General features: G+C 39.5%; 1 protein-coding gene across 8 annotated transcripts in view; it reads right to left on the reverse strand.

The window, feature by feature from the left end:
• Positions 1 to 12,241, reverse strand: part of auts2a (activator of transcription and developmental regulator AUTS2 a) — a 278,605-nt gene that overhangs the window by 45,420 nt on the left and 220,944 nt on the right. The window lies entirely within an intron of this gene.

Raw genomic sequence — 12,241 nt, forward strand, 5'->3', positions numbered from 1 at the left:
TATTTTGAAGAATGTTGATGAACAAACAACACCGGCCCACATTGACCTCTATGGTTTGGACGTAAACCATGGAGACATTTCTCGAAATATCATCCATTGTTTTCCACAAACAAAAGTCATATACAGATTTTGAATGACATGTGGTGGAATAAATGACAAAACATCCATTTAAATTCCTTTGTGCTACATACAAGCTTTAAACAAAGCACTATAAAAACCTCAGTGATTACTGTCAGCATAAATCAGAGGTTTTCTAGATTTTTATCATAAATTGGTATCTAAAAACGATGCCTGTTCTAGATCTTAAATGAGGATCTAATATAAAAGATGGTCCTGTCTGTGAGTGAGAGAGAGAACGATAGAGAGAGAGAGACTGTAGCTCTATTCAAGAGCATGTGTATTCAACAGGCAAGACTCAAGGACCATCATACACACTTCACTTCAGCTTACTTCAGGGCCAAGTGCATCAAGCACCACACTGGTGAGCTGCACAAGTCGAGAATAACAACACACACACACACACACACACACGCACGCACATATATCATAACTGGGAGGGCTGGAGGAACAGTAAATGCTTTCTGGGTTAATTTAGCAAAAAACATGGATAACATCTAGTTGCCTACAATCGGTGTTGAGCTGCTACAATTATTGTTCTTGTGACTGAAGCAATTTTGTGACAGCAAACATACTGGTATAATCAAAATACTCAACAATTTTAAGCTATAATTGTTTTCTAGCCGTACTGCTCTAGCATTACGGTTTCAGGAAACAAACAAAGAAACAGGAACAGGCGCATCCTTATTTTCCAATAAATGATTGTTTGGTGACAACCTGTGAAGGTAAAAAACAGCTGTGTATCCTGTGATTTAAGAAGGTGTTGTGTAAGGTGAGAATACATGCTTTCCAAGGCGTAGAATTGTTCATTATTAAGACTTTTAAGAACGATGTGGAATTGCTTTGCAGAAATGATTTGATTAGAATTCCAGGCTGTTAGAAAAAGGAGCTGGAAGCCAGTTAAATGAGCGCAGATAGATAAAGCGAGAGAGAAAGCGAGAGTAGGTGTGATAAGGGCTTTAATTGCTGTAACTGCACCTAGAGACTTGATGATCTGTGACATCTTCCTCTCCAGCATGTGAAAACTCTGCTAACAGTTAATTAAGTGTTGCAAGGATGTTGGGGAGAGATTGCTGGTAGTTGGCACAATCCCTGGATCAGAGAGAATTGTTCTCTTGGGGTTACGCTGACAGCATTATGAGCCGAGGAGGGCTGGTGTGTCAGGCTGCCTTATGAAGCATCAGGAGATTGTTGATACCGTGGTAAAGACTGGGGCTTGGTGTTTTCTGCTATATTCTTTTGGTACAATTAAATGGCTTGATTATTAGGTAGAATGCACTGCAAAAACGGACTCTCTTATTTAGTCATTTTTTCTTGTTTTCCATTAAAAATGTCTACAAATTCTTGAATCAAGATGCAATTTGCAGATGAGCAAAATTACCTAAGAAAATAAGTCTTGATTTAAGCACAAATACACTGAAATTCCATATTTTTTTTACTAAAAACAAGCAAAAGAAATCTGCCAATAGGGTAAGAAAAATTATCTTGAATTAAGATTTACCTCTTTTCTTAGTCACTCAATTTAAGGTTATTTTTCTTTACCCATTGGAAGATTTTTTTTGCTTGTTTTAAGCACAAATTCACTGACATTTCATATTTTTTACTAAGAACAAGACTTTCTAAGGTTAGTTTGCTCGTCAAGAAAATGCTTCTTGATTCAAGAATGTTTAGACATTTTTACTGGTAAACAAGGAAAGAAGACAAAGTAAGAAAGTCATTTTTTGCAGTGTGGTATTGATTTCGTCTTTTGAATTTGGAAGTTGTTCTTTGTTAAGTGGAACACAAAAGGAAAACATTTATCAGAAAATTACAGAACTGTAATTTTTGGGTATACTATTCTTTTACTATCGAAATTCAGTTCTTGACATTGCAGTTAGGTATTAACAGCTTGGTATAAACGTTACTTTTAAAATGCTTTTTTTTAAATCTAACTAATTACGAGGCGCTTCAAATATTTATACACATCGAGTCAGAACAAAACACTTGGGTAATATATTATCAAAGTCAAATCATCAATTGTTTGTCAATTATAAAATCATTCAATGAATAAACATGAGAGCATTAATATGCAGAGAGAATTCAAAGTAAATGAGTTTAATGTCTGCATTGACTCTAAATCAATGTTGGAACCTATAAACACAAGAAATGTCAGTTGTCAGTATAATTCATGTCTCTGAAAACTTGACATTCATTTAAACATGATTTTCATATGAACCAGTTTAACCTTAAATTAATCATATGATACTGAGTGCAGGATGTTCCATCAATACTAAATGAATAAATGTAAGAGTGTATCCCTCAGTTATCAGCCATATTTGACGTCCTCAAGTGAGGAAGATGACGCATTCCCTTAGCTTCAGAAAACATTAGACAGAACAATCACATGTCAAAGGCTGTCAACCTGTCACAGGCGGTCAGCATAACGCTGTGGGACTGAAGACACACACACACTGCGGCCCTCACAAAAGTACCCTGCAATAGCCTTGCTTAGCTGGTGGCAGGCTTCTGCCTCTAAAAGCATCATGGGAAATGTCACTCAGCCAAAACGTTAAGGGAGGTCAGCCGTTTTGACACCTCTGAGCTCTTCAACTGAGTTGTGCTCGAGTATATTAGATCAGCGCACCCACTTTCTGACTATCTGTACAATTCTTTCACATTAAACACTTGGACACAATTGAGTTCACCTGTATTCAATTGTAAGTATCAGTATTATTTCACATTACGAATGTCAAAGTGTTCTGCAGTATCTGCTTTAAATGGTGGATGAGAAAAATACAATTCCTTAGTCATCTGTCAGACTCCTTGATCTAAATTAAAACAATTCTTTAGTGTATCAGATATATCTCAAAGATGACTTCAAAGGCGATTATGCTAATGCATTACAGTTGTTCTTAGAGTTTTGGGCCTTATTGAGAAGAGAGTACAAAGAGGACAGAAACGTTGGGATGAATCAGAAGAATGGATTTTAACATTTTCCCATATCAAGTTAAGTTTATTTATGAGCGCTTTTTACAGTATTGCAGTGTTTCAAAGCAGCTTGCCATGGAAAAGAAAACACAAAAGTTGTTAATGTTAAAGAAATATGGTGAAGTTAATAACATATCAGCACTCTCCTGGTGAGCAAGGAGCCAAAATTCCAGTTATTAATTAATGAAGAAAAACCTTTGGAGAAACCAGACTCAGCCGGGAGTGCCAGTTCTCCTCTGACGCGCTACAGCTGCATTCTGTGACTTTTGAGCCCGCATGAGCCGCACAGCTCGAATCAAAACCTCTAGCCCTCATTATGCAAATTAACAGCAAGGATTGCATGAACACAAACTGTTTAAAGCACAGTTCACACAAAAATAAAGATTATGTCACTATTTATTCCCCCTCATGCGGTTCAAAACCTGTAGGCTATACGGCCATTTCTTCTCGAACACAAAAGAAGAAAGTGTTGTATTGAAAATATCTACTTTTGTGTACTCCAAAATCAACTCAGTCATACAAGTTTGAAATGACATGAAAGTGACATAAGAAAACCAGCAATGTTTATTTACAATCTTTTAAAGGTTATGTGCCGAGATGCATCCTTACAGAAAGTCGATCTGTGCTACTGATTCATTGCCACGTGTCTCATGTCTGCTGCCATCTTCTGCCTCACAGGGCTGTTACTCTGAGCGTTCCTCACACGGACGTTCACATACCGTCCTGCAAACCGATTTTCATTCTAAGACCGCCCTGACGTTTGACAGACACAAAGATGCTGGCGCTCAGCCCGTCTGCCACGCGCCTCGATTAAAATGCGAAGTTATTTGTTGCAAAACCAATTATAGGAGAGCTAATGAAGACACGCAGTCTCCCTACCTGTCTCTGTATCTCTCTGAAGACCTTCTCGCTCTGAGAGACACAAATTAAAGAGCATCAAAAAAACGATCTGGAATTTGTTCTTAAAGGGACAGTACACCCAAAAATGGAACTGAACACTCACTCAACTTAATGTTGTGCCAAACCCATCTGACCTTTTTTATTATTAGAAAAACAATATACATAGAAAAGGTGCCTTGAGAAGTGACCCTCTATTTTTTATTCGATTGAATTCTAAGATGTATATGTTTTAATGCGCATCCAATGCACTGCCATCAAGTCTTCCAGTCGTGTCTGAAGCATTCTACAAGACACATTCAAATAATCATATACGCTCACAGAATGGCCTATTCTTCAGGCGACACTTTTCCCCTTATATTTCAGCATATATCCATGGCAACGGGCATGAATCAGTGAGGTTGAAAGACGTTCGTGCACTCCGAGAGAAGGCGGAGGCAGTTTTCTCTTGTACTTTTTCACATCAAATAAAAAGAACAAATAAATCGCGAGGCATTCATCAGAGATCTTCCCTGAGAGGTGCAAAGTTTCGCTGCGGAAAACAACCCCTAAATCAAAGAAACCGTTCCTGTCGTCAAGCTGCTGGCTTAGAGAGAGAGATCTATTATTTGGAACGGAATAAGAACGCCAATCCAAACCAAAAAGATGAACACATTCAGTTTTTGTTCCAACGTATCTCTCTTGTCCTTTCTCTCTCACTACCCCCGTTGTTTTCTCTTCAGGCATATGTTTGGCCTCTCACCCATGCCTGCTATGCTGGCTGACCCAGTGTTTGGCTCCTCTGAACCCCCGTGGTCACAAGAGTCGCCCAGGGTGCGAGAGGGCACGGCAGTCAGGAAGAGAGGCCAACAACACCTGCTGCTCAGCGTGATAGCAGCCTGGCTATTAGACTCTGGCCTGTGGTCATACACACTATTACTTCTGCTGTTTGGTTCCTGCCTATTTCTTTTGTACACACATACAAGACAAAGAGGAATGGGCAACAAACACACTTAAACTGTGCTTTCTTCTTTCAGGGTGGGTGAATGGTCGTGCAAGAATCTAATGAGATAATGCTTTAAAAAGGCACACAAGATGCGTTCTTGCATTCATGAACAGTTTAGATACATTTTTAATACAAAATATAAGTTTTGGTTGTATATTGTCAGTTATCAGTGAAGTTGGCAAGCTCCTTTTTAAATGAAAAATAACAATACATGCAGTAATTGCCAGCTTGGCATTAGGCCGTATTGAAACTGCTGCTGCTGTTCTCTGGAGAACATATTCATCTCTATTTGGGTCAATTCTCGCAAAAATATGCTCGAGATTGACACTGATGTGTTGGGTAACAAACTTATTTTTATCATGTTATTTTTATCACCACCTATAAAATGCAACATTCTTGCAACAACCAAAAGCAACCTGACAGACACACATGCACGTAACGGTAAAAAATGGCAGAAAATTGAGAAAATTCAGGAATGCATCCATATTTATGCATTGCTGTTAGTTGGGATCGATTTGTTTTTTAACATTACAATGTCACATTCTTTCCTCTTTCTGGATTGCAATATAACAACTATTTGTTATGTAGACACATTCGGTTAAAGGGATAGTTTTCCCAAAAAGGAAAATTACGTCATCATTTACACTCCCTCTTGTCATCTCAAACCTGTATGAAGTTCTTCTGCAGAACACAAAAGAAGATATTTTGGAAGAATGTTGTTAACCGAACAACAGCGGTACCTATCGACTTACACTGGTTTTGTGTCCATACAATAGAAGTGAATGCTCAGTTACCAACATTTTTAAAAATATCTTATTTTCTGTTCTGCGGAGGAAAGAGAATTTAAATTTTCAAGTGAATAGCATGAGAATATTGAGAATAATTGTCCGTTTACGAACAAATAGACAAAATCAATGTTCCTTTTATTGAAAATTGTATTAACTGTACTAATGTATTTAATACATTAACTGCATTGCAACAATACAAAACTGTGAAAAGTGCACTTAAAACAAATTTTTTTCACATTTGTATATTTTTTATACGAGTGATTTAGTTCAATGCCTATACTGACCAACTTCAACTTATAGCCAGACAATCTACATCCAAACTTCACCACGCATTTAAACTGGATTTTCCTTGCTGCGGTTCCCAGCCTAACCACAAACAGGAGTGCGATCTGAGAGTCCGACGAAATGAATACAAGATGTTGAACTCTTGAACTAATCCTCCTCTATACCACTGCAAAGCTGTGCGATGTAATTGAGAGACAAACTGTATTTGAAAAAGATGTGCTGGGTGAACCTGTGATGTCTTGCTAGCGCAGTGGGGCTCTTTTTGTCTGGTTGGCTCACCAGGCTTTGCTTTCTAATCTTCAAAGTCCTGTTTTATAACTACCTAATGAGAGCGCCTCAAAACAGAGAAACAAAACATTTATTTTCCCCGTGGACCAAAACAGAACCAGCTGGCCCGACTGGGTCCAATTAAATGCAAACTCTTGACCGGCTGGCGGTGAACCGGAGACACCTTGCACGCCCTGTAAGAACACACCCTTATGTAGATACATAAGGAATATTCTCCTTTCTCTGACCGACCCGCATTACGACTCTTGTTTTGCTGGTGTGGGGAACAAGGGTAATTGCTAATCAAATGTCGACAAAGCCTCTGCGCATGATGGGAAGATTTAATCGCCAACAGCTGGATCCTAAATACTGAACATACTTTTTTTGGAAATGATAGGAGAGAAAAAAAGTTCTGGTGGTTTGAGGTTACTGGTAAAGCCTGGGAAGTAACATTACATCCTGTGTTGTGTTACACATCAAAACATTACAGATAATTACACCTATAAAAAATGTCTAGTGGTTGCTAGGATATTTCCAAAAGGTTGGTAGGTTTTTTTTAGGGCTAATTATCCTGCTCTGGGTTGTTGCTTATTGACCACTAAAAACCTCCAAATCTCTATCCTGTTAAAAAACTATAACTTCAATGTTTTTTTTACAGAATTTACGATAATAATAAAATGACAGTAAAAATGTCAAATTACAGTTAGGTTAGGTTAACCTAAAGTTAGGTGTGAAATAACAAAAATAAAAGCCCATGGAAAAGCAATCTAAGCTGTCTCACTGGTCTTAGATGATTTAAAATGGTCTTCCAACCTTGGCAAGCTGGTTTTAGCTGCTGGGCCAGCTCGTCTATTAGATTGATCAGGCTAAAACCAGCTTTAGCAGCTAAAAACTGGTCAAACCCTTCAAAAAGCAGCCTACTAAAGCAGCTATGGCCAGGTTGGGAGATCAGCTAAAACAAGCCAACCAGTTTACGAAGGTTTCAGATGAGGGTTTTTTTCAATAAAAAAGTATTGGTTTTGCTTATTGTCAAATGCAACATGTCAAAAAATATATATATAAGATGACTTAAAAGTTCAAAACTTTCGAACAAAATTTCTAAGAAAGCAGATTTCTCATGCATGCTAAGTCTAATGCATATGAACCTGACTTTCTTGGGTTTATGTTAGTCACTTTTGGGCAATAAGCCCTTTTGTGCGTCTATAATCCAACAAACTGCAGTGGGAAAAGTCTCAGTGAAGTTCCTCAGGCAGTGGGTTTTAAACAGGGATTTACACTGTTTTCCGTCTAAGCCAGTCTCTCTGAGTCTGTACTAAAAGGCATTATGCACTAGCAAGCTATGGCCTTAGGGCAGAATTCACTAATCACGCACTTCAACTGAAAACCTGGGATTTTGATCAGTGGAAACAAGCAAGAAAAGCCTGATCCAGGATGGGTTTATTTTTGTAGCCAGGATCAATCACATAGAAATGACCAAAGAAGAGATATTAGAGAAGATTTTAAGACTTGTTTTGGAATTAAAAACCAACAGGAACAAAAAGACAGTGTTAATAACTCAAGGCTACAACCCAATGCCAGTTTCTGATAAGACCCAAAACTGGGGGTCTCAAGCCCACCTCCCAGCCAATCGCGTTTTCACGGTCACCATGAGTATGCTAATTTACATCCCCCTCGTCCAATCACATTAGCACAAACCTTAGGGCTTCACAAATCCCCAGTTGTCCATCCAATTGCACCGTTGATGCTAAAAGCTAATGCTAATTTGCTGTTTACTCATTCATCTCTGAGGCGAACTGCAAGGCATGATGGGAGCTCGTGCCATAATGACCTGATCAACCTTTACTTGCCTCCTAGGGAGATGAGCGTGCCCCCAAGCTATCCATCCTTCTTTTGGAGTAATGAGGTAGGAACAGCAAGATAGAAAATGGGCATAAAGGGGGGTGAGAGAAATGATGCCACTGCTCTCAGGGCACCCACACACACCCGACATCGGGCACCAATTACACCGCCATTAATAAACAGGGTTAATCCCTCTAAATGTGGTGTCTGTGGACAGACGTGTGTGCAGTCTGACCTTCAAACACACACACACACACTGTAGGGAGTGCGAGCAAGACCCGCTGTGCTATACTCTGTGTCTCCAAACTAACTTCCCACATGGAGCCCCTGAGAGAGCTAAGGATATGGACTATCTCCTTCATTAGGGCCCGTTTTGAAAGCTGCGCTAGCAAAAGAAAAATCCATTTCCTTTAAAAGTCTCTGGAACAGATGGAGGGAAATTAATTGCACCATTAGGCCCCAACAGAAAATACCAGAGCAGCCTCCTCTTCAAATGTGATACACAAATACTTTAGAGAGGAAGCCAATTACTGCAACACTTGCTATGAAATAAAGCTTTCTTTAATCTGCAATAAACGCAGGATTGAGATTTGGACTGGATTAAATCTCGAGAGAAGGCTAATGTGCCACTTTGTTAACTTTTAGGCCGGAAACGAATATGCATGCTAGATTTCATTCATGATGTGGTCCAAAGTAAGTAAAAGCGCTATTTATAACGGAATGCACACCATTTGTTTGCATACTTGTGTAAGTTGGTTTGTAGCTTTAGCATATTGAGAACATCACAATCTCATTGCAATTCGTTACTATTTACGGGAGATATGGGTAATTCAGATTATTTCATACAACCTCATTTGTATGTTTTAGTCCAATCTGCTTCCGGTTAAGGGGTGGGGGAGAATCACAAACTTTGTTAAGGGATACTAATACCTTCGCCCTGAGACTGTGGACTGCTGAATTCCGTTGAGAACTAATGCAAATATAATGAGCTGGACTGTATTAGAAATATTATTGAATTCATTAAACCAGCTTTTTAAAATTCCATTTATGTAATACCGTCTAGAGGTTCCCAGTCAGAGATGATTTCACATTTGGACTTTGCGCCATGAATTAAACCGCAGCCAGTGCTTTCAATCACTTAAACCTCTCATCATTAAGAGTTAAAACAGACAAGCGAGTTTCCAAATGAAAGCCCTGATCTCTGTTCACAGACTCTCACAGCTGTGAGCTCTTCCACCGCAGTTCAGCTCAGCTGCCGACAGACAGAGAAAAAGACGGCGAGGGAGAGAAAAAAGAGCTTTTAAATCACCAGTAATTTCCCATCAAATATTTGTGCTTGTTTGCCTGCGGCTAGTAATTAAAGTGCTTTCATCTGGTGGCTAATTGCTCCTAATGTTTCACACAAGAGATGCGGCTCCGAGAGAATCGCTGCTCTAAAGAAACCAAACTCACGAGCGGACGGGTCTTAAAGGAGATACGCGACGAGAGAAAACACGCTCTTAAGAGGCCCGTTGTGTAATTACGAGACGGAAATGTTCCAGTCTCTGCAAGCATGTTAACAATTACCGGGGGTAAAAACTGACCTTTAAGCGTCAACTATTATCATTTTATAATGCAAACTGCTGCAACCTGTTGCCCAATTTGCCTTTAGATCCAGTCGTACCACCTGGACATGAAAGGTCACTACGTCATGGAGTCAATGGTGTTTTAAAAAAATCTCCCTCAAATAGGAGAATGCGAAAGGGTTGGGCATCGGTTGTTCCTGTTGAAAAGACTGAGGTCCATGCATGAAGGGCATCACATAATGTGGACAGGTGTCTCTGTCGTTGTGGAAAAGCAGGTACACAGTAAAAAATAATGCTATATATATAAAAAATATATATATAATATAAACTAAGAAATAATAATAATACAATTTATAAAAGAAAACAATTTATGATAAAATTAACAAAAGAAAATATTTATATATTAAAAGAAAAGAAAATATTTGATAAAGAAAATAAAAATTATACAAAAAATATTAGCACTAGTAAATCTATCACATGTACTCGACCAACTATGTGCACTCAACCTAAATCTACCGTTGTTTTTGCAAATTGTCTTGATAAGAAATATAAAATTGTAAATCTCCATCCTCTATTCTTCCAACTGATAACGCCATTACTGCATATTGAGATATAGTCTCATTTTACAGTCTCCCTAAGACTTCTTTCCTCTCTCTTCAGATTTGTTTTTTAGAGGAGCATCAGGGATTCTCTCTCTTTCTAGTCATCACATTCTCTCCCTCTGGCCTCTATAGCTGTTCTCTTTTAATGAGTAGCTGCAGATGACAGCTTTAATCACTGCCTGTGGCCATCAAGAGGGAGAACGAGAGTGAAGAAGAGGCTGGTAATGATAGTAAGGAAGAGAGCCATTTGCATCCATCATTTCCAAATCACTCTTTATGATAATGCAGAGGAGCGGAGGGAGAACACACACTCGCACACACGCATGATGATAGACTGATGCCCAGGGTCATAACAGGACCACAACAGTGAGGTTGAAGACACAAACACACAAATAAAATACAACGTCCATCAAAAGTATGGAATACATTGAGGAAAAACATTCACAGAGTCGGGATGACCAAAAAAAAGTTTAATGACTAAGACAGAGCCAACATTTTAAAATGAAAATCTGGAATTCTTCGTGTAATCTAAACACAGAAAGTTTTACGATTTTGCAAATTCAAACAAACAAAGTTTTGATGTAAAAAAGGAAATACATACTGCACACAATTTCTAGCTTACTGATAAAAGTTTGTCATAAATGTCATTTTTGAAAATGTGAAATTTTTCATTTCAATTTTGTTGTCACATTTTTTATTCATCCTGCTCCCAGTCTATAACACAACACATTAACAGTTGTAATCCTACGACTATGAGAAAACACAATGAATATTTAAACCAAATGTACACCCTCATGCAAAACAAACTAAAGCTGGCACAGATAATATTTCAGAACTGTGGTGCTCCGTAAAAGGAAAGAGAGATTCCAACACAAGGTCCTGATTAAAATCCAAGCGATCCAACATCCACCAAAAGCGTCAGGAGACGCATCCAAAAGTGTCTTCAAACATCAAAACATCCCGAACGTCTGTCAAAGCCACTCAGCAGAAGGCAGAATCCTGGGATAGATTAGACCGACCTCGGCTGTTCAAAGACATTAAGCTGGAAAGACTTCAAACTGCAGACAGGACAAAACAACCTTAATCTCAACAAAGGCAACTCTGGCATAGAAGAATTCTAAGCAACACAGACAAGACAATACGCCCTGAGGCAAATGCCTCCTTTCTCTCTCTCTCTCTCTCTCTCTCTCTCTCTCTCTCTCTCTTTCGTTCTCCTCTGAGCCCTCCTCTCCCATCCTCCCACCCTCCCTCCGACTTTCTTCTCCTCTCCTTCTCTCTTCCCAGCCCTCTCCCCGTGGATGGCTGAGGAGGGAGAGGGTTTCGCTTCAGTAATCCCTCGCCACACAGACGGAAAAGCTTGTTACAGCGTTGCTGATCAGTGCAGAAAGTCAAAGCGGAGCCAGAGAGAGGTCAGTCGGAATTAGGCCACGTTTTAACTCCACAGATTTGACTAATTCCCCCATAAGCCTTTTGAAACCCAACCTGTTCCGGCGATGCTTGGGGCTCAGACACGACTTGAACTGGAAAACTGCTTGAGAAAATCCATCCGAGGCTAATTTACGCCGCCACAAAGAAATCCTGGCCTAACATAAACACCTGTACGCAGACACGTTAGAGCCGATGCACACGCGTGATTCCACACGCACATATTTTCTCTGGCGGGGTCACTAAGCTTTTTTCAAAGACCGGGAACAATCGAGCAGAGAATCATTGATTTTCAATGGGAGTGAGGGGAATCCGAGCTGGCCAAACGTGACACCAGAGCACTGGGTCTCAGCTGCTTTAGAGCTCAGAGACTCTTTGAAGCTCCATCACGATAATAGGCCAAAGACTCAAGGCCTCTGCACATCAGGCCCTGTTGTTGTCAGTTACCCTTTCAGAAGGGAAAAAAGACCTCGGCGCTTAAGAGAACTCAACAAAGAAAGCGAG

This window comes from Triplophysa dalaica, chromosome 22 (genome assembly GCF_015846415.1).
Source record: "Triplophysa dalaica isolate WHDGS20190420 chromosome 22, ASM1584641v1, whole genome shotgun sequence".
In the NCBI taxonomy this organism is placed as follows: domain Eukaryota; kingdom Metazoa; phylum Chordata; class Actinopteri; order Cypriniformes; family Nemacheilidae; genus Triplophysa; species Triplophysa dalaica.